Here is a 14,385-nt window from a genome sequence, read left to right as displayed (position 1 = left end):
CCGACTCTGACCCTCCTGGCTCCCTCCTAGAAGGACTCTTGTAATTAAGTTGGGCCCAGAAGAGTCCACAATATTTCGCAGATTCTGGAGATTAGGATACGGACCTCTTTGGGGGCCATGAGGCAGCCGACCACAGGGAGCATGGGAAAAACACATTTCTGTTCTCTCTTCGTTACTTTTTTCACCTGTTCTCTTAGCAACGGGGGTGACCACCCTGGTGAGCACCTGTCATACACCACCCACCGCTCACCAGTGCGAGGGTTCACTGTTAAAGGCCTCACCCCTACACTTCCTTGGGTGCCCGTGCCCTTGACCCTGCACTCCTCCACTTTTCTTCCCTGACGAGCACGGTAATCAGGTCCACCTGCAAGGCCTGGAGGCCTCCACCCTGGGACAGGACATCTGAGAAGCTACTACATTCCCCTGGCGGTTTGTTCAAAGCTCCGCATCGTGGCAGCCAGGGAGGCCTTACCCAGACTGTCCACTGCATCCAGCCCGTTGACACTTCGGACAATGCCAGATGCACCGGCCAGAGCCCCGGAGGGTGAGACAGCCAGGATTTAGACAAAGTCCCAAGGGTCGCGGTCAGGGAGGTTTTGTGCCACACTTCCCAACCCATTTTTTATGGGTAAAAGGTTGGCCAGTGACCCCTTGATTCATGTCCTTCTATCAGCTCTTGAGTTTTAAAAGCTTTTTGCTTCCGAACAATTTACATTTACGAAGGCGCAGCCCATGCGTTCTAATCACAGACGAAGGCATAATTTCCATTGTGCTTTCAAACATACCCAATAGAAACACACAGACCTCCGTTACCATATGTAGGGATAAAAGTCTGGACGGTCCAAGGAGGCTGCGTGGGGAAGCGCAGACACAGAAATAACACGGAGCCAACAGCAGTGTTGGTAACAGTGCCAAGAGCACCGGGCCGAGGGGTGGAGATGCCCGGAGCTGTGCCCCTCACTAGCTGTGCAAAGTGGGGAAGTCGCTTTCCCGCTCACGGCCTCGGGCTCCTCGTCTGACAATCACAGGCTTCTCCCCCAAGGCTCTGGTTTCATCGGCCCCGAGTGGGATTCAGGCCTTGGTATTTTTAAATGTTCCCCAGATGACTGTAATCTGAAGCCCACTGGTTGGCCAGGATCTAGCCACCCCGGAGAACACCCGGGGCCCGTGTCTGACGGCTGGTCCGGGACGCAGAGGGGAACACCTGGGACCCTGCATGCGAGAGTGAGGGCAGCTGGGAAGGCAGGTGGGGCAGTCTGAGGGAGCGGAGCCGACCAAGCGGGGCCTAGAGGCTGCAGACATGGACTCCCAAGGGGCCCGGGCCACCTGGTGAGGCCAAGCGGAAGAACTCTCGCAGCTCTGACACAGCTCATCAAGTCAGCGACAGCCGGAGCCTAATGTGATTTGAAAGCCCCCGAAGGAGACATTGCAAATCAGGGTCACGGCCAGGGCCAGTCAGCAGTCTGCTGGCTGGGTTTGCCCCGCTGTCCCTCCCAAGGGGGCCTCTTCCCTCTGCACTCGCCTTGTCTGAGCTGAATCATTGTTCCACCCAAACTTTCAAGGGCAGCGTTGTGGGACAACATTTAAGAGACATCTCTGGCGCTTGCCTGGCTGTTAAAAGCTTCGCCGTTAACTTTTTCCAAACAGAAAAGGTAGCAGCTTCCCAGCAAGGCTGATTTCCCAGACGATGGGAGCCTGGTAGGCCAAGAGGCAAGGGATAGAGGTCCGAGGTGGGTGGTGGGTTGGGCCCTGTGCTAATGTCTGCTAGGGAATGGTCTAGGACTTACACAAGGCCAAGGTAGGGCAGGCTCTGCCACCCTCGCTGAGATCGTAGGGTAAGCTCGTGTCCGTCTAAGTGGGACCTCAAGGGGGAAGACAGAAGCAGGCTGAATTTAGAGTTTGTTTGTTTTTTTTTAATGTGTATTTATTTTTGAGAGAGACAGAGACAGTGTGAGCAGGGGAGGGGCAGAGAGAGAGAGAGAGAGACATAGAATCCGAAGCAGGCTCCAGGCTCTGAGCTGTCAGCACAGAGCCCGATGAGGGGCTCAAACCCACGTGAGATCATGACCTGAGCCCAAGTCACATGGTTAACCAACTGAGCCACCCAGGCACCCCTAATTCAGAGCTTTTTTGTTGGGACACAAAATTAACTGCTGTCTTTCTTCTTTGCCCTGTTACTCATGCCTTTGTCCTATAGAAGATCTAGAAGAGTCTCCCAGCTTCTTTGGAGTAGCCATTCACTCCCCTGTTTCTCTGGCATGTGATGATTTTGTCCCAGAATTAGAGTGATCTGATATCTGAACCAAGAGCTGAGAGATGCAGTTTAGTATAAGTTGTTTTGATGGTAGGTTGTCCCATCATTTGTAGCTCAATGTAAACAAGAAGACAGCAAGATGCAATACCAAAATTTAGACCATGACGAAAAATCTAACATTTGAAGATGAAGTTCTAAGACTCTGTGGTGTCATCACCATAAAAATGCCCTGGGGTTGGGGAGGATGTCAGCAAAAATGATGGAATAAGGTAGACTAACAGTGCCCTAAACAATGGGCCAACTGAGAAGCTAGGAAATGAGTTATTCACAGGGGGTTTTGAAAAGCTCGGGCACATTCCCGGGATTCTAGAAAGCCACGCACACGTGTAAGATCGTAGGCATGCCCTGTGTTGTGTCACACTCAGGGAAGACTGAGAAGGCCTTAAGCTCTCACCTCTGACCGACCTTGAGGCTCTGTGCAACCAGGAAGTGAAGGCTAAGGCAATGTTGTAAACTACCTGTCAAAGTTTGGGAGACTCACTGGTTCCAGGCAGTGAAGGAACCTCTGTTCAATCAGTAGCCTATCACTAACCTAGGTGAGCAGACACTTCGTGGCCATCCATGACAAGGAATACAGACTTTACAGGATTAATCCAGAAAAGCCTCTAAAACGATAACAACACAATAAACCCTGGAGAGGGGCAAGAATCTGATTTCCGGAGTTGCCACATTATATTATTTAAAAGATCCAGTGTGATCTGTGACCTAGCAATTCAACTCTCAGGTATATATTCAAGGGAAATAAACATCAAGTTCACTTAAAAGCATGTGAAAAGGGGCGCCTGCGTGGCTCAATTGGTTAAGCGTCCGACTCTTGGTTTGTGCTCGGGTCGTGATCTTGCAGTTTTGTGAGTTCAAGCCCTGAGTCTGGCTCTGCGCTGGCAGCATGGAGCCTGCTTGGGATTCTCTCTCTTCCTCTCTCTCTGCCCCTCCCCTGCTTGCGCTGTCTCTGTCTCTCTCAAAGGAAATAAATAAAATTTTCAAAAATGAAATAAAATTAAAAAAAAAACAAACATAAAAACACGTACACAAATGTTCCTAGCAGCCCACTCATAATGGCAAAAACAAAAACCAAAAAACTGACCCAAATGCCCATCAGTGGATAAAAGGATAAATACAAGGTAGTGTATGAATAGTAGGAAAGATTACTTGGCAATACAAGGAATGAAGTCCGGACACACTCTATATCCAGCTATCACAGGGATCAACCTTGAGAACATTACACTAAGTGACAGAAGCCAAGCACAAAGACAGTGACCTCAAAATTTCCCTTTCCTCCCTCTCTCTCTCTGCAGGCTATTAGAGAGGAGAAGAATCATCAAGAACTTAGAAATCATCGTTTTATCCTTCTTGTCCAGCTCTGACGTACACAGTAGTCACAGTAAGTGACTGTTTCTACGTGACAACGTGACGTAGCCACAAAGAGGCAATTGTCCAAGCTCCCTTAACATTTACATCCTATGCAAAGAAATTCTAGTCCGGTTTACAAAAGAGCAACAGGTTTCTTTAAATAGGCCAGAGTTTAATTGCTTTCCTGGATAAAGTCTTTGTTTCTCGAAATAAAGGCAAGAGTCAATGAATTCAATGAGTTCAGCTCAGTTCAGTGAGCAGTACGCTTCTTTGCTGTGCAAATGACCTATTTAGAGATAATCGCTTTTCTGAATTTTCTTCAGTTGTTTTAACCAAGGGTCTTGCACATCAATTGTTCTGTAATCTGCAGGGTGGAGGTGGGGGAGAGAAACAAAAGAAATAACAAATTAATTATATCTTGGAATCGGGAGGAAACCACCATGTGGAGGTTTGCTATTTTGTTTACGGGAAAAGATTGCTATGTGCAGTGACACTGTAATCGAAATGACTGGAAGCGGGGAAGGAATTGCAGGCATACCGGCTTTTTTTAAGCTTAGGCACAGAGCATGAAGTGGGCAACAGCCACATGTTTGGTGCTGGTCAGAATCACTCACGTTTCTTCTCTATAATTGCTTGACCTTGGCCATCGGTTCTGTGCTGCTTCTTATTTTACTATTTTGGACACATGCAATTGTCTTGCTGGGAGTTGTAATTCAGGTCATCTGATTTTGCAGGGACGGGACCCTAATTAGATCACCAGGTTGGAGGCAAAAGCTTGGGTGGCTGGGACTCACGAAGATCCCCCTCTACCGCAGCTGCACCGCACCCCCATGGGCTGTTGTTCCGCCTTGCCCCTAGCTATGGCCACTTGATCCAAGGAGGGAGACGCTGGACTCAAACTGGGCCAAACACAAAGTGGAAGATGTTGTACAGAATCCTTGACCAGTATCCCTCAAAACTGATGACTTTGATGAGTCATCAAAAACAAGGAGAGTCTGAAAATCACATTACTGAATGTAATGCAGGGCCCTGGGTAGGATCCTGGGACAGAAAAGTGTCATTAGTTTAAAAAATTAGGTTATGTAAAAAATAAGGACATTTGAATAAACTATGGAGTTTCGTTAGGAGTAAGGTGTCAACATCGGTTCCTTACTTGTGACAAATGCACTATAATAGTGTCAACAATAAGGAAATTTGAGATGGGGACCCTTTCTGATAGTCTCACAGCTTTTTAGCAGATCCGAAAATCCTCTAAAATCAAAAGTTGATTAAAAAGGCAGAGAGGGGCGCCTGGGTGGCTCGGTCGGTTAAGCGTCCGACTTCGGCTCAGGTCACGATCTCGCGGTCCGTGAGTTCGAGCCCCGCGTCGGGCTCTGGGCTCAGAGCCTGGAGCCTGTTTCGGATTCTGTGTCTCCCTCTCTCTCTGGCCCTCCCCCGTTCATGCTCTGTCTCTCTCTGTCTCAAAAATAAATAAACGTTAAAAAAAAATTAAAAAAAAAGAAAGGCAGAGAGACAGAAACGCAGAGGCCACAAGTGGTTGGAGCTGAGTGTTATGGCACCACCCCAGGAAGCCGTCTGTATTCCTGGACAGCCGTAGAAGCTCCCTCTGATTCCGTAAGTTCTTCCAGTTTCCTTCCCACAGTCCTCATGTGCTGAAGTTACCCGGGATGGACTGATTCTGTTGCCTGCAATCAGAGGGTCTTGCCCTCAGTTCCTGCTTCTGAGTCCTCAGGAAAGAAGCGGTGCCAGCTGTCAGTTTATAAGGCAACGGTTGGGCCGTAACACAAATCACCTTCTATCATCTCCATGCCCTTCCTAGCTGAACATTTTTAGCAGTGGGACATGGAACGGCACCTATTTCAGCCCTTCCTCTCCTCATCGCACCAGATCTCTGCGCACTTCTCTACAGAGATGGTGACCGTGCCCGTGGCAGACATCGCTAATTGATCACGGCACTCATCCCCTGAGCTTGAATGCGGAGTGATAGATGCTGGGGGTGTCCCGCCCGGATCCTCTTTATCAGCATTTACACTTGCCCGTCTCCCAGCTGCTACGAATGTCAGCTGCGACAGGTGCCCAGCTGTCCTCATCTGCAGAGAATTGCCCTCAACTAAATGGGAGGCGCCTCACCCAAGATAGCCTACAGCCACCAACTGACAAATAAGGGGCTACAAAAGTCCAGCCCTCTTGTCTCAAGGTGGGACCGACTCTGAGGTGTGATACGTGCTCCGGGGCCCCCAGGGGATCAGACTGAAGTCGGGCTGCCGCTGAGACCATATCTTCATGTAGCTACTTCCCTACCCTCTCTGGCTTCCTTTGATCGCTTTCTCCGGAAAGTCCTCCCTCAGTAAGCCCAGAGCATCTGAATCCGTCTCAGGGTCTGCTTCAGGGACCCCACCTGAGACATATGAGGCAGAATTCTCAACATGGTGGCCATGCTGCCACTACCAAGAGTTGACACAGGAGGTGAGACCTATTTGGCATCACTACTGGAAGAATACTAACCAAGAATATACCAGCACAAAATGGAACATCGACAAAGAAGCCAGAAGCCTAGATGAACTGTCAGTGTAACTGCTGACCTCTGCAAAGACAGAGGAGAGCGTACAGCCTATAGAGTAAACAGCCTGTGACTTCTTGGTGGAGACACAGGGTTTGGAGACCCGTCCACCTGTATTTCTTCTTCAGTCCACCATTCGGGACAAGTTTTTCTATAGGAAGGATGTCTGCAAGACAAAGTGGGAAAAGGTGAAGTTAAAGAGGTACTGTCCTTGCTCCAAGAAGCTGTCATGTCTAATAGTGGAAGGCATTTCTCACTCTTTGGCTGAGTGTTCTCGTTAAGGAGCAGGATGCTGTCTTAAGAGCATCCTTACAAGTGGCATCGGGGAACTATCACAGTTGGGCATCTTTGTTACTAAATATAACCTTGCTTTTTTCCCCCGCTATTGTTTAATGCCAGCTGAGTTTTACAAAAATGGAATGTATTGGGTAGGAAATGGAAGACTGCTGAAATACAAACCCAAAATAACAGTGGCAAAAAATAAATCAAAATCTATTTATCTCTCATGTAAAAGGCCAGGCTGGAAGGGTGGCTCAACAGCACAGATTTTGAGGAGGTACAAACTCCTAGTACCTTGCCAATTTGTCATCCCTAGGGTGTCACTCTTGTCCACCGACGGCCCAACACAGTTCTAAATTTTAGATACCTGGAAGTGGCAAAGGGTGGCGGAGAGGGGATCTATCTCTTCCTTTTGAGAGAATGATCCGGATCACGGATCATGGTGGCTTGCGTTCCGTTGACCCAAGAGTTTGACACACAGCCACAGCTACCTCCATGGGAGCCTGTGGAAGGAAGGGTTTAACCTGGGAGTCCAGCTAGAAACTGAGCATTCTGTTACTGTGGGAGAAAAGACAATGGATGTTAGGGGACAGCCAGTTCAATGGCAGGAGCACAGGCAAGGACCTGAGAAGAATGGTATCATCTCAGGGAAAGTAGGCTGGTTGATGGAGTCAAATTCTCCATGTCAGTGCCTCTGGTCACCAAATTCTGCTCTTCTCTCATGGTGACCCTCCCCCCACCATCAAGTTGCTTTGGCCAGTGAAATGCGGGCAGCAGTGACGTGTGTCGCTTTCGGGCAGAAGCTTTAACGGCCAGCACCTGGCTCATGGTGTCTCTCTTCCCTCTGCCATGAGACGGCGATGTTCTAGACAGAGGCTGCCAATGATGTGAGCAGAGCCCCAGCTTCCCCGAGATGGGCTTGTAGCGTGAGGGAGAAATAAATCTTGACGTTGCCGCGAGCCGGTGGGATTGCCGTGTGGCTGGTGTATTATGGCAGTGTAGCCCAGCCTAGCCAGACAGATTCAGCCCCCGTGCCTTCCTGCCAGCGGATCTGCGGTGGAATCTTTGTTCGAAAAGTACAGCCCGTCGACATAAGCATAATAGTACCAAGGGCTGCCTTGTATCGAACACTTACGATGGGCTAAGCCCAATGACATGATTGGCATTGGGGGTGGTAATCAATTTACAGATGTCGCCTAATGCTTTCACTTTATAATTCATCACTCAACTCCATGCAGGTTACTGCTACTGGAAACAACTCTACGGGATGGATCCTGTATAAAACAAGAATCTTGGGGGAACAAGCCCTACCTCTAAATATGTTTTCTGTGTTCAGCTTTTCACAAATGGCAAAACTATAAAATTACATTCCCAATAATTTAGGGGAAATGATATCAATGGTTTTAATGTTGATGTACTACTGACCGTTAAATGGGTGCCTAGGACATTGGGACTGCAAGTAAGGGAAGAACCAACTAAAAGTGGTTAAAATGAAATGGGTGCTCCTAACTAATTCCATCAAAAGCAGAGAGGGAGGGAAGTTTCAGGATGGTTCACTGGCTCTGTGGGATCACCGAGGACCCCCAGATGCCTGCCGTCTTTCTGCTCTGCCATCCTCAGAATGTCAGTGAGATCTCCCCCTCATGGTCCCAAGGAGGCTGCCACAGCCCCAAGCACCATATCCACTTATGACAGCATCTGGCAAAAGAAGTGGGGAGAAAGATGGTGTCGCCTCCCTTGTCTCCTCTCCTAAGGCAGGAAAGCCACTTTTCTGAAGCCCCACAGTAGATCCCCACCTGTGCCACACAGGCACTTTGCCCACGCCAAGCCATGAGCAAGACCAGGAAAGCAAAGTTCTGTCACTGTGGGCCTCCATCGTGGGAACCAGCATGGTGAGATAGTCAAGACAGAATAGGTTGTGCTGCTGTGACAAACACGCCCCAAATCTCAATAGCTTAATGCAACTCACCTTTGTTTCAGATGCTTATTCCAAAATTCCCTGAAGTCTGTTAGGGATCCAGGTGCGCCATTTATATGTGAGGCCTCCTTGGTCCCTGCAGCAGAGGAAGAAGAAGGTGGAGAGTTCTGCACCAGTTCTTTACTTCAGTCTGGGAGTCATCTACGTTACTCCCACCTTCTTTAATCATACCTTGCCCCATGACCTTGCCTTCCCATTCAAGCAAGCCGGAATGTGTACAGACATGGATGAAACCCCATCTCCGCCATATTGGCTCTTTCTCATAACACCTCTCCCTCTGTTACTCTTGCCCCTTCCTCAATCAACCCCAATACCATCACCACTGCGCCCTTGTTTCTCTGGCCCGTGTTCTCTCTCCCTTCCTCAGATATCCATGGGCCGAGTCCTTCCTGAATCATAATAACTTCTACTACTTAATGACTTCTAGCTACTTCTACTGACTCAGTAGAAGTTGCTGCTGTGGAGAAAAGGGAGGGATGAGTTTGGGGGGCTATAGGTAGACAAAGAAGGACATCATGAGTCTCCCATTTCAAGGTGCAGTTTGCTTTGTCCGAAAATGTTTAAATGATCATTCCAACCTTACACCACGAGGGTTCATTTCCTGGAAAAAAAAAAAAAAAAAAAAAAAAAAAAAACCTTAGCTCTACGAAAGAGACACAGACCCCTCCTGTTGACATAATATCAACTTTATAATTTTAGTTGTGTAAAAAACAAACGAACAAACAAACAAACAAACAAAAAACAGGGGTGCCTGGGTGGCTCAGTTGGGTAAGCATCTGACTTTAGCCCAGGTCATGATTTCATGGCTCGTGAGTTCGAGCCCCGCATCGGGCTCTGTGCTGATATCTCAGGGTCTGGAGCCTGCTTCAGATTCTGTGTCTCCCTCTCTCTCTCTCTGCCCCTCCCCTGTGCACTCTGTCTCTCTCTCTCTGTCTCGAAAATAAATAAACATTTAAAAAATTTTTTCTAACGATCCTATATGTGCACTGAAGAGAAATCTTAGCACAATCTTGATAGTGTTTCTACCTGTGCAATGGGGTTATGAATAATTTTAATTTTCTTCTTAACATACAAACGTAACCCTTTAATGACGGCACAGGGGAGGGACGTTTTTTAAAGTTGGGCTTCATTTCAGCTCCAAGTGTCTCTTCCCTACATTTGTGCTGAGGGTGACCGTGGGAAGTTAATTCCCAGCACAGTGGTCAAGTAGTATAGTTACCAGGGATTCGTTTTCTGCTGGGGAGACAGGAGCCGGGGACAGGGGAACGGATATTTTACCTGAACTTAAAGTTGAAACCATCGGGGCACCTGGATGGCGCAGTCGGTTAAGCGTCCGACTTCAGCTCAGGTCACGATCTCATGGTCCGTGAGTTCGAGCTCCGCGTCAGGCTCTGGGCTGATGGCTCAGAGCCTGGAGCCTGCTTCCGATTCTGTGTCTCCCTCTCTCTCTGCCCCTCCCCCGTTCATGCTCTGTCTCTCTCTGTCTCAAAAATAAATAAAAACGTTAAAAAAAATTAAAAAAAAAAAGTTGAAACCATCTACGCGATTTGCAGTTTCCGGACACTACCTTCCAACCTGCCTCCCGTCATCGTTGCTCCAAATGTCGGCAAGAAGGCTGAAGAGGGTGAAGGAGCTCGCTCCCCACAGGTGGCCTTGAGCGGGCCTCTCTGTTCTTTGTAAAACTCTCCCCAGGAAAAGGTCCCCGTGAAGGGGGATCACAGGCAGGCAGGTGGAGAAGCCGCAGAAAGGAGATGAGATCCTTGAGCAACTGTAGGCTGCGGGGTGGGTGTTGGGGGGAGGGGTGCTTTCATAACAGCTGGCCGCAGAGAAGCCACGAGAAAAAAAATAATAAAACCAGAATGGGAGGAAGCCTCAGCTGAGTTCCACCCTCCGGTTTGGTGTTTGCAGCTTCTCAAACAAAGAAAGCTCAAACTCTGTCCGGCCCTCCCTGGAGGAAAAGGGCCACGGGGTTGGCACATTAATTACACGCCGGGGGCATTTTGCTCAGGAAACCTTTAGTAGCTTGAAGGGAAAATACAGTGCAGTTTGAATGGAAGGGGTTCCTGGGCTGTTCCCAGTCACATTTCCCGAACCACAGGCTTCTGCCTCTGTTTGATTCTGCGGAAACGAAGGCAGGTCTAACTAAAGAAACAGGGACCTTTGATGTTGGAAGTGAATCTTAACTGCTGGGAATCGTGTGGGAACAATAGGCCCGTGTCTGGCGGGGGGTCGGGGGTGGGGGGGGGGAGACACTCGGTAACATCAGTGTCAGCACGCCGGGAGGTTCTGGAGACAAGCAGGACTTATGTGGCGCTGGCCAAAATCAAGGGATAGAGCCGGACTCAGTTTCTGCATCTGTAAGATGGGGATAATAACAGCCCATGACACTGTCGTCAGGATTAAGGCTTGGGTATGTATGCGTACAAGTTGGCTCCCTTTCTGCTTTCTACAGGGGCACACCCATCTCTCCCCATGGGCGCTTAGAGGCGGCCACAAGTGTCAATGCCCCCGAGGTGTATTATTACATTTATTATTATTATTTATTATTAACGTCACCGTTTCATTGCCGTCTTTGAGCGTTTGGTTCGTTTGGGTTTTCTTTTTTTTTTTTTTTTTTTAAGATTTTTTAAAACGCTTTTTATTTATTTTGAGAGAGAGTGCGTGCACACGAGCGTGAGTGGGGGAGGGGCAGAGAGAGAGGGAGACACAGAATCGGAAGCAGGCTCCAGGCTCCGAGCTGTCAGCACACAGCTGGATGCGGGGCTGGAACCCATGGATCACGAGATCACGACCTGAGCCGAAGTCAGATGAGGAACCGACTGAGCCACCCAAGTGCTCCTGTTTTCTCTATGTGCTCAAGAAAATGTCTCCAGCAGTCACTTCCCAGTGAAACATTACTGCCGAGTCCATTCACACACCTCCTCCCTGGATTCATCGACTTGTGCTTTATTTTCCTAGCAGCCACTGCAATCCCAGAACACGGGAAGTTTCATTCATGGCTCACTTCTGGAGACTTGACAGAAGCTGGTTAAATATTTTAGAAATTCCTCTTTAAAGAAAGGAGCGAAAAATGAGGTTGCTCAAGCTGCTAAAGTGTGGTCCTACCCCTCAAAGTCACATTTAAATGACAAGGTTGCATTTCACTTTCAGTGCTTTTGGAGGGGCCATAGTGATTTTATATTTATGGTTGTTGTTGTTTTGTTTCAAAGTCAGAATGATGATATTACCTGTTCATAACCTTCATATACAATCTCATGGCTCTGAAAATTAAACATATAACTAACTGTTCACGTTTGGGTTTAAGGAAATCATTGGGTGCGGTTATTATGAAAGGAGAACTTCAAATTCTTCACCAACCAAAGAAAATACAACTGAAATCCAGCAACATTCCAGGAGAGAGCTGCTTTATTTGAAGAGGCCAAGTGTTTAATTGACAGTCAGAAACACTCACGAATGGAAAAGGACAAGTTCCCGTAGATGGGACACCGCAGTGGTGACTTAAAAATGATCACTCGATCACTCACCGGGCGCCTGGGTGGTTCATTTGCTTAAGCAGCCAACTTCGGCTCAGGCCATGATCTCATGGTTCGTGAGTTTGAGACCCGCATGGGGCTCTGCCCTGTCAACACAGAGCCCGCCTCGGATCCTCTGTCTCCCTCTCTTTCTGCCCCTCCCCCTCCCTCTCTCTCTCTCAAAAACAAACATTTAAATACTTTTAAATTAAAAAAATGACCACTCACTAACAGTTTCTGATCAGTGAAGGCAGTGCACTAGGAAGATGCCTTAGATCCTGAAGGTTCCCTTTTTTTTTTTTTTATGTTTATTTATTTTTGAGAGAAAGAGAAAGCGTGAGTGGGGGAGGGACAGAGAGAGAGGGAGACACAGAATCCGAAGCAGGTTCCAGGCTCTGAGCTGTCAGCGCAGAGCCCGACGCGGGGCTCGAACCCATGAACCGTGAGATCATGACTTGAGCTGAAGTCAGACGCTTAACCGACCGAGCCACCCAGGTGCCCCGAGGATTTTCCATTTTGAGGGAAACGTGTGGAGCAGACCGAAGCAGAGATATGAAGAGCTGAACATCGGAGCAGTGACAGGGGACTCTCAGGCTGAGTTTCTGACCCTCCCCCACCCGACACCCATGTCAACCCTCAGTAGCTCAGAGACGGAATTTCATTATAAAGAATACTGGTAGGCAAACCGCCTAACCAAGCTCTTCCCGTGTCCCACCGAAGGCTGAAAGCAGTCTTGTTTTGTTGATCTCTTGACAATCAATTCCTTTCTAGAAAAACTCTTTACGGCAGCAAGAAACAGACTGACACTGCCGAGTTTCCCACTATGAGCCCCAGTCCACGCCGGGACGAAGGACGATAAGGCTTCCGTGGACTGACACTCCTCAGACACACCTGGATGGGGACATTTGAGAAGAGGCAAAGTTGTCCTGGTCTCCTTGTTCACGGTCTTTTATTGAATAAAATAGGTAATCTTAGATATAGAAGATATATCGTCCCCCTCCCCCCTTGGGATCGAATAGAACTCTTTCATTTGGACTGAAAAACGAAAAACAAAAAAACATAGGCCATAAATATATTTCTTCACCTGAATTAGGCTACACCGAAACAAAAACAAAGATATTTCTCACGACTGCAACCCAGCAAAATGACTCTGTCTGTTCCTCACTTGTGACAGTTATTTGGCAGAAGCCTCCCTCTGAAGGTGACCTCCTGTCTGTCTTCTTGAACACAGACAGCACTCCGCTAATCCACCGTTAGTCATTTTATTGAACAAGTGTCATCGAGCACTGCCGTGTGACAGGCCCTGTACTGGGCTCATATCAGGAAAGCCACTGTCCCTGCCTTCAAGAAACTCACAGGGCTGTGGGGCTAAGGCAGAGGGACCAGGCCGGCGAAGAGGCAAATGTGGAGAGGACCGTACTACCCAGGAATGTTGCAAGAGAATTCTTCTGAGGCGCCCGGGGGGCTCAGTCGGTTAAGCGTCCAATTTCAGCTCAGGTCATGATCTCACCGTCTGTGAGTTCGAGCCCTGCATGGGGCTCTGTGCTGACATCTCGGAGCCTGGAGCCTGCTCCCGATTCTGTGTCTCCCTCTCTCTCTGCCCCTCCCCCGGTCACACTCTGTCTCTCTCTCTCTCAAATAAATAAACATTAAAAAAATTTTTTTTAAGATAATTCTTCCTATAGACGTGTGAGCTACGTCCTAACAAACGAGTGAACTCTTTGTTAATCTGTCTCACCAAGACAGTGTGGTAATCATGCAACAAAACAGGATCTAGAAAGAGACCCACACAAATAAGACCGAGTGACTTTTTACAAAGGTGCAAAAGCAATTCAAGGGAAGGATGAGCTTTTTGAACACATGCCACTGGAGAAACTGGATGTCCATAGGCCAATGGAAAAAAAAAAAAAAAGAAAGAGAAAAATCATTCATAACGTGAACACAAACCTCACGCTTTCTGCAAAAAAAAAAAAAAAAAGAAAAAGAAAGAAATTCAAGTAGATGATAGCCCTAAATGAAACATATAAAACTTTAAACTTCTAAGAAGAAAACATGGCCGAAAACCTTTGGCATCTGCGGCTTAGCGAAGAGTTCTTAGGACACCAAAGAAGATAAAATTGTTAAATTGGGCTTCATCAAAATTAAAAAGTTTTGGTCTGGGAAAGCAGTTAAGAGAATGAAAAGGCAGCCTGCATATTTGAAAATCACATAGCTGACCAAGGGGACTTGTATCTAAAATATACTGAGAACTGCTAAAAGTCAATAAGGAAAGAAACAACCCCACTTTGAAAAAAAAAAAAAATCAAAAAGCTTAAACAGACACTTTCCCAAAAAGAATTACAGGTGACAGATAAACACATGAACAGGTGTTCACCATTAGTCCTTAGGCAAA

The 14,385-nt window shown here is 47.8% G+C and overlaps 1 protein-coding gene across 1 annotated transcript in view; it reads right to left on the bottom strand.

Annotated features, from left to right (window-relative positions):
* Positions 1-3,799: 3,799 nt before the first annotated feature.
* The window catches only part of MIS18A (MIS18 kinetochore protein A), a 46,013-nt gene continuing 35,427 nt past the window's right edge, over positions 3,800-14,385 (bottom strand). The window contains exons 8-11 of the mRNA XM_042998671.1: positions 8,473-8,557; positions 6,871-7,006; positions 6,170-6,390; positions 3,800-4,028 (exon numbers count right to left, since the gene is read on the bottom strand). The gene's annotated coding sequence lies outside the window, so the exon portion shown is untranslated. The remainder of the gene's footprint in view (positions 4,029-6,169; positions 6,391-6,870; positions 7,007-8,472; positions 8,558-14,385) is intronic.

The sequence above is a fragment of the Panthera tigris genome, chromosome C2, assembly GCF_018350195.1.
Source record: "Panthera tigris isolate Pti1 chromosome C2, P.tigris_Pti1_mat1.1, whole genome shotgun sequence".
Lineage (NCBI taxonomy): Eukaryota > Metazoa > Chordata > Mammalia > Carnivora > Felidae > Panthera > Panthera tigris.
Note: the sequence above shows the minus strand (reverse complement) of the source record. Positions and strands in the feature narration are given on the sequence as shown.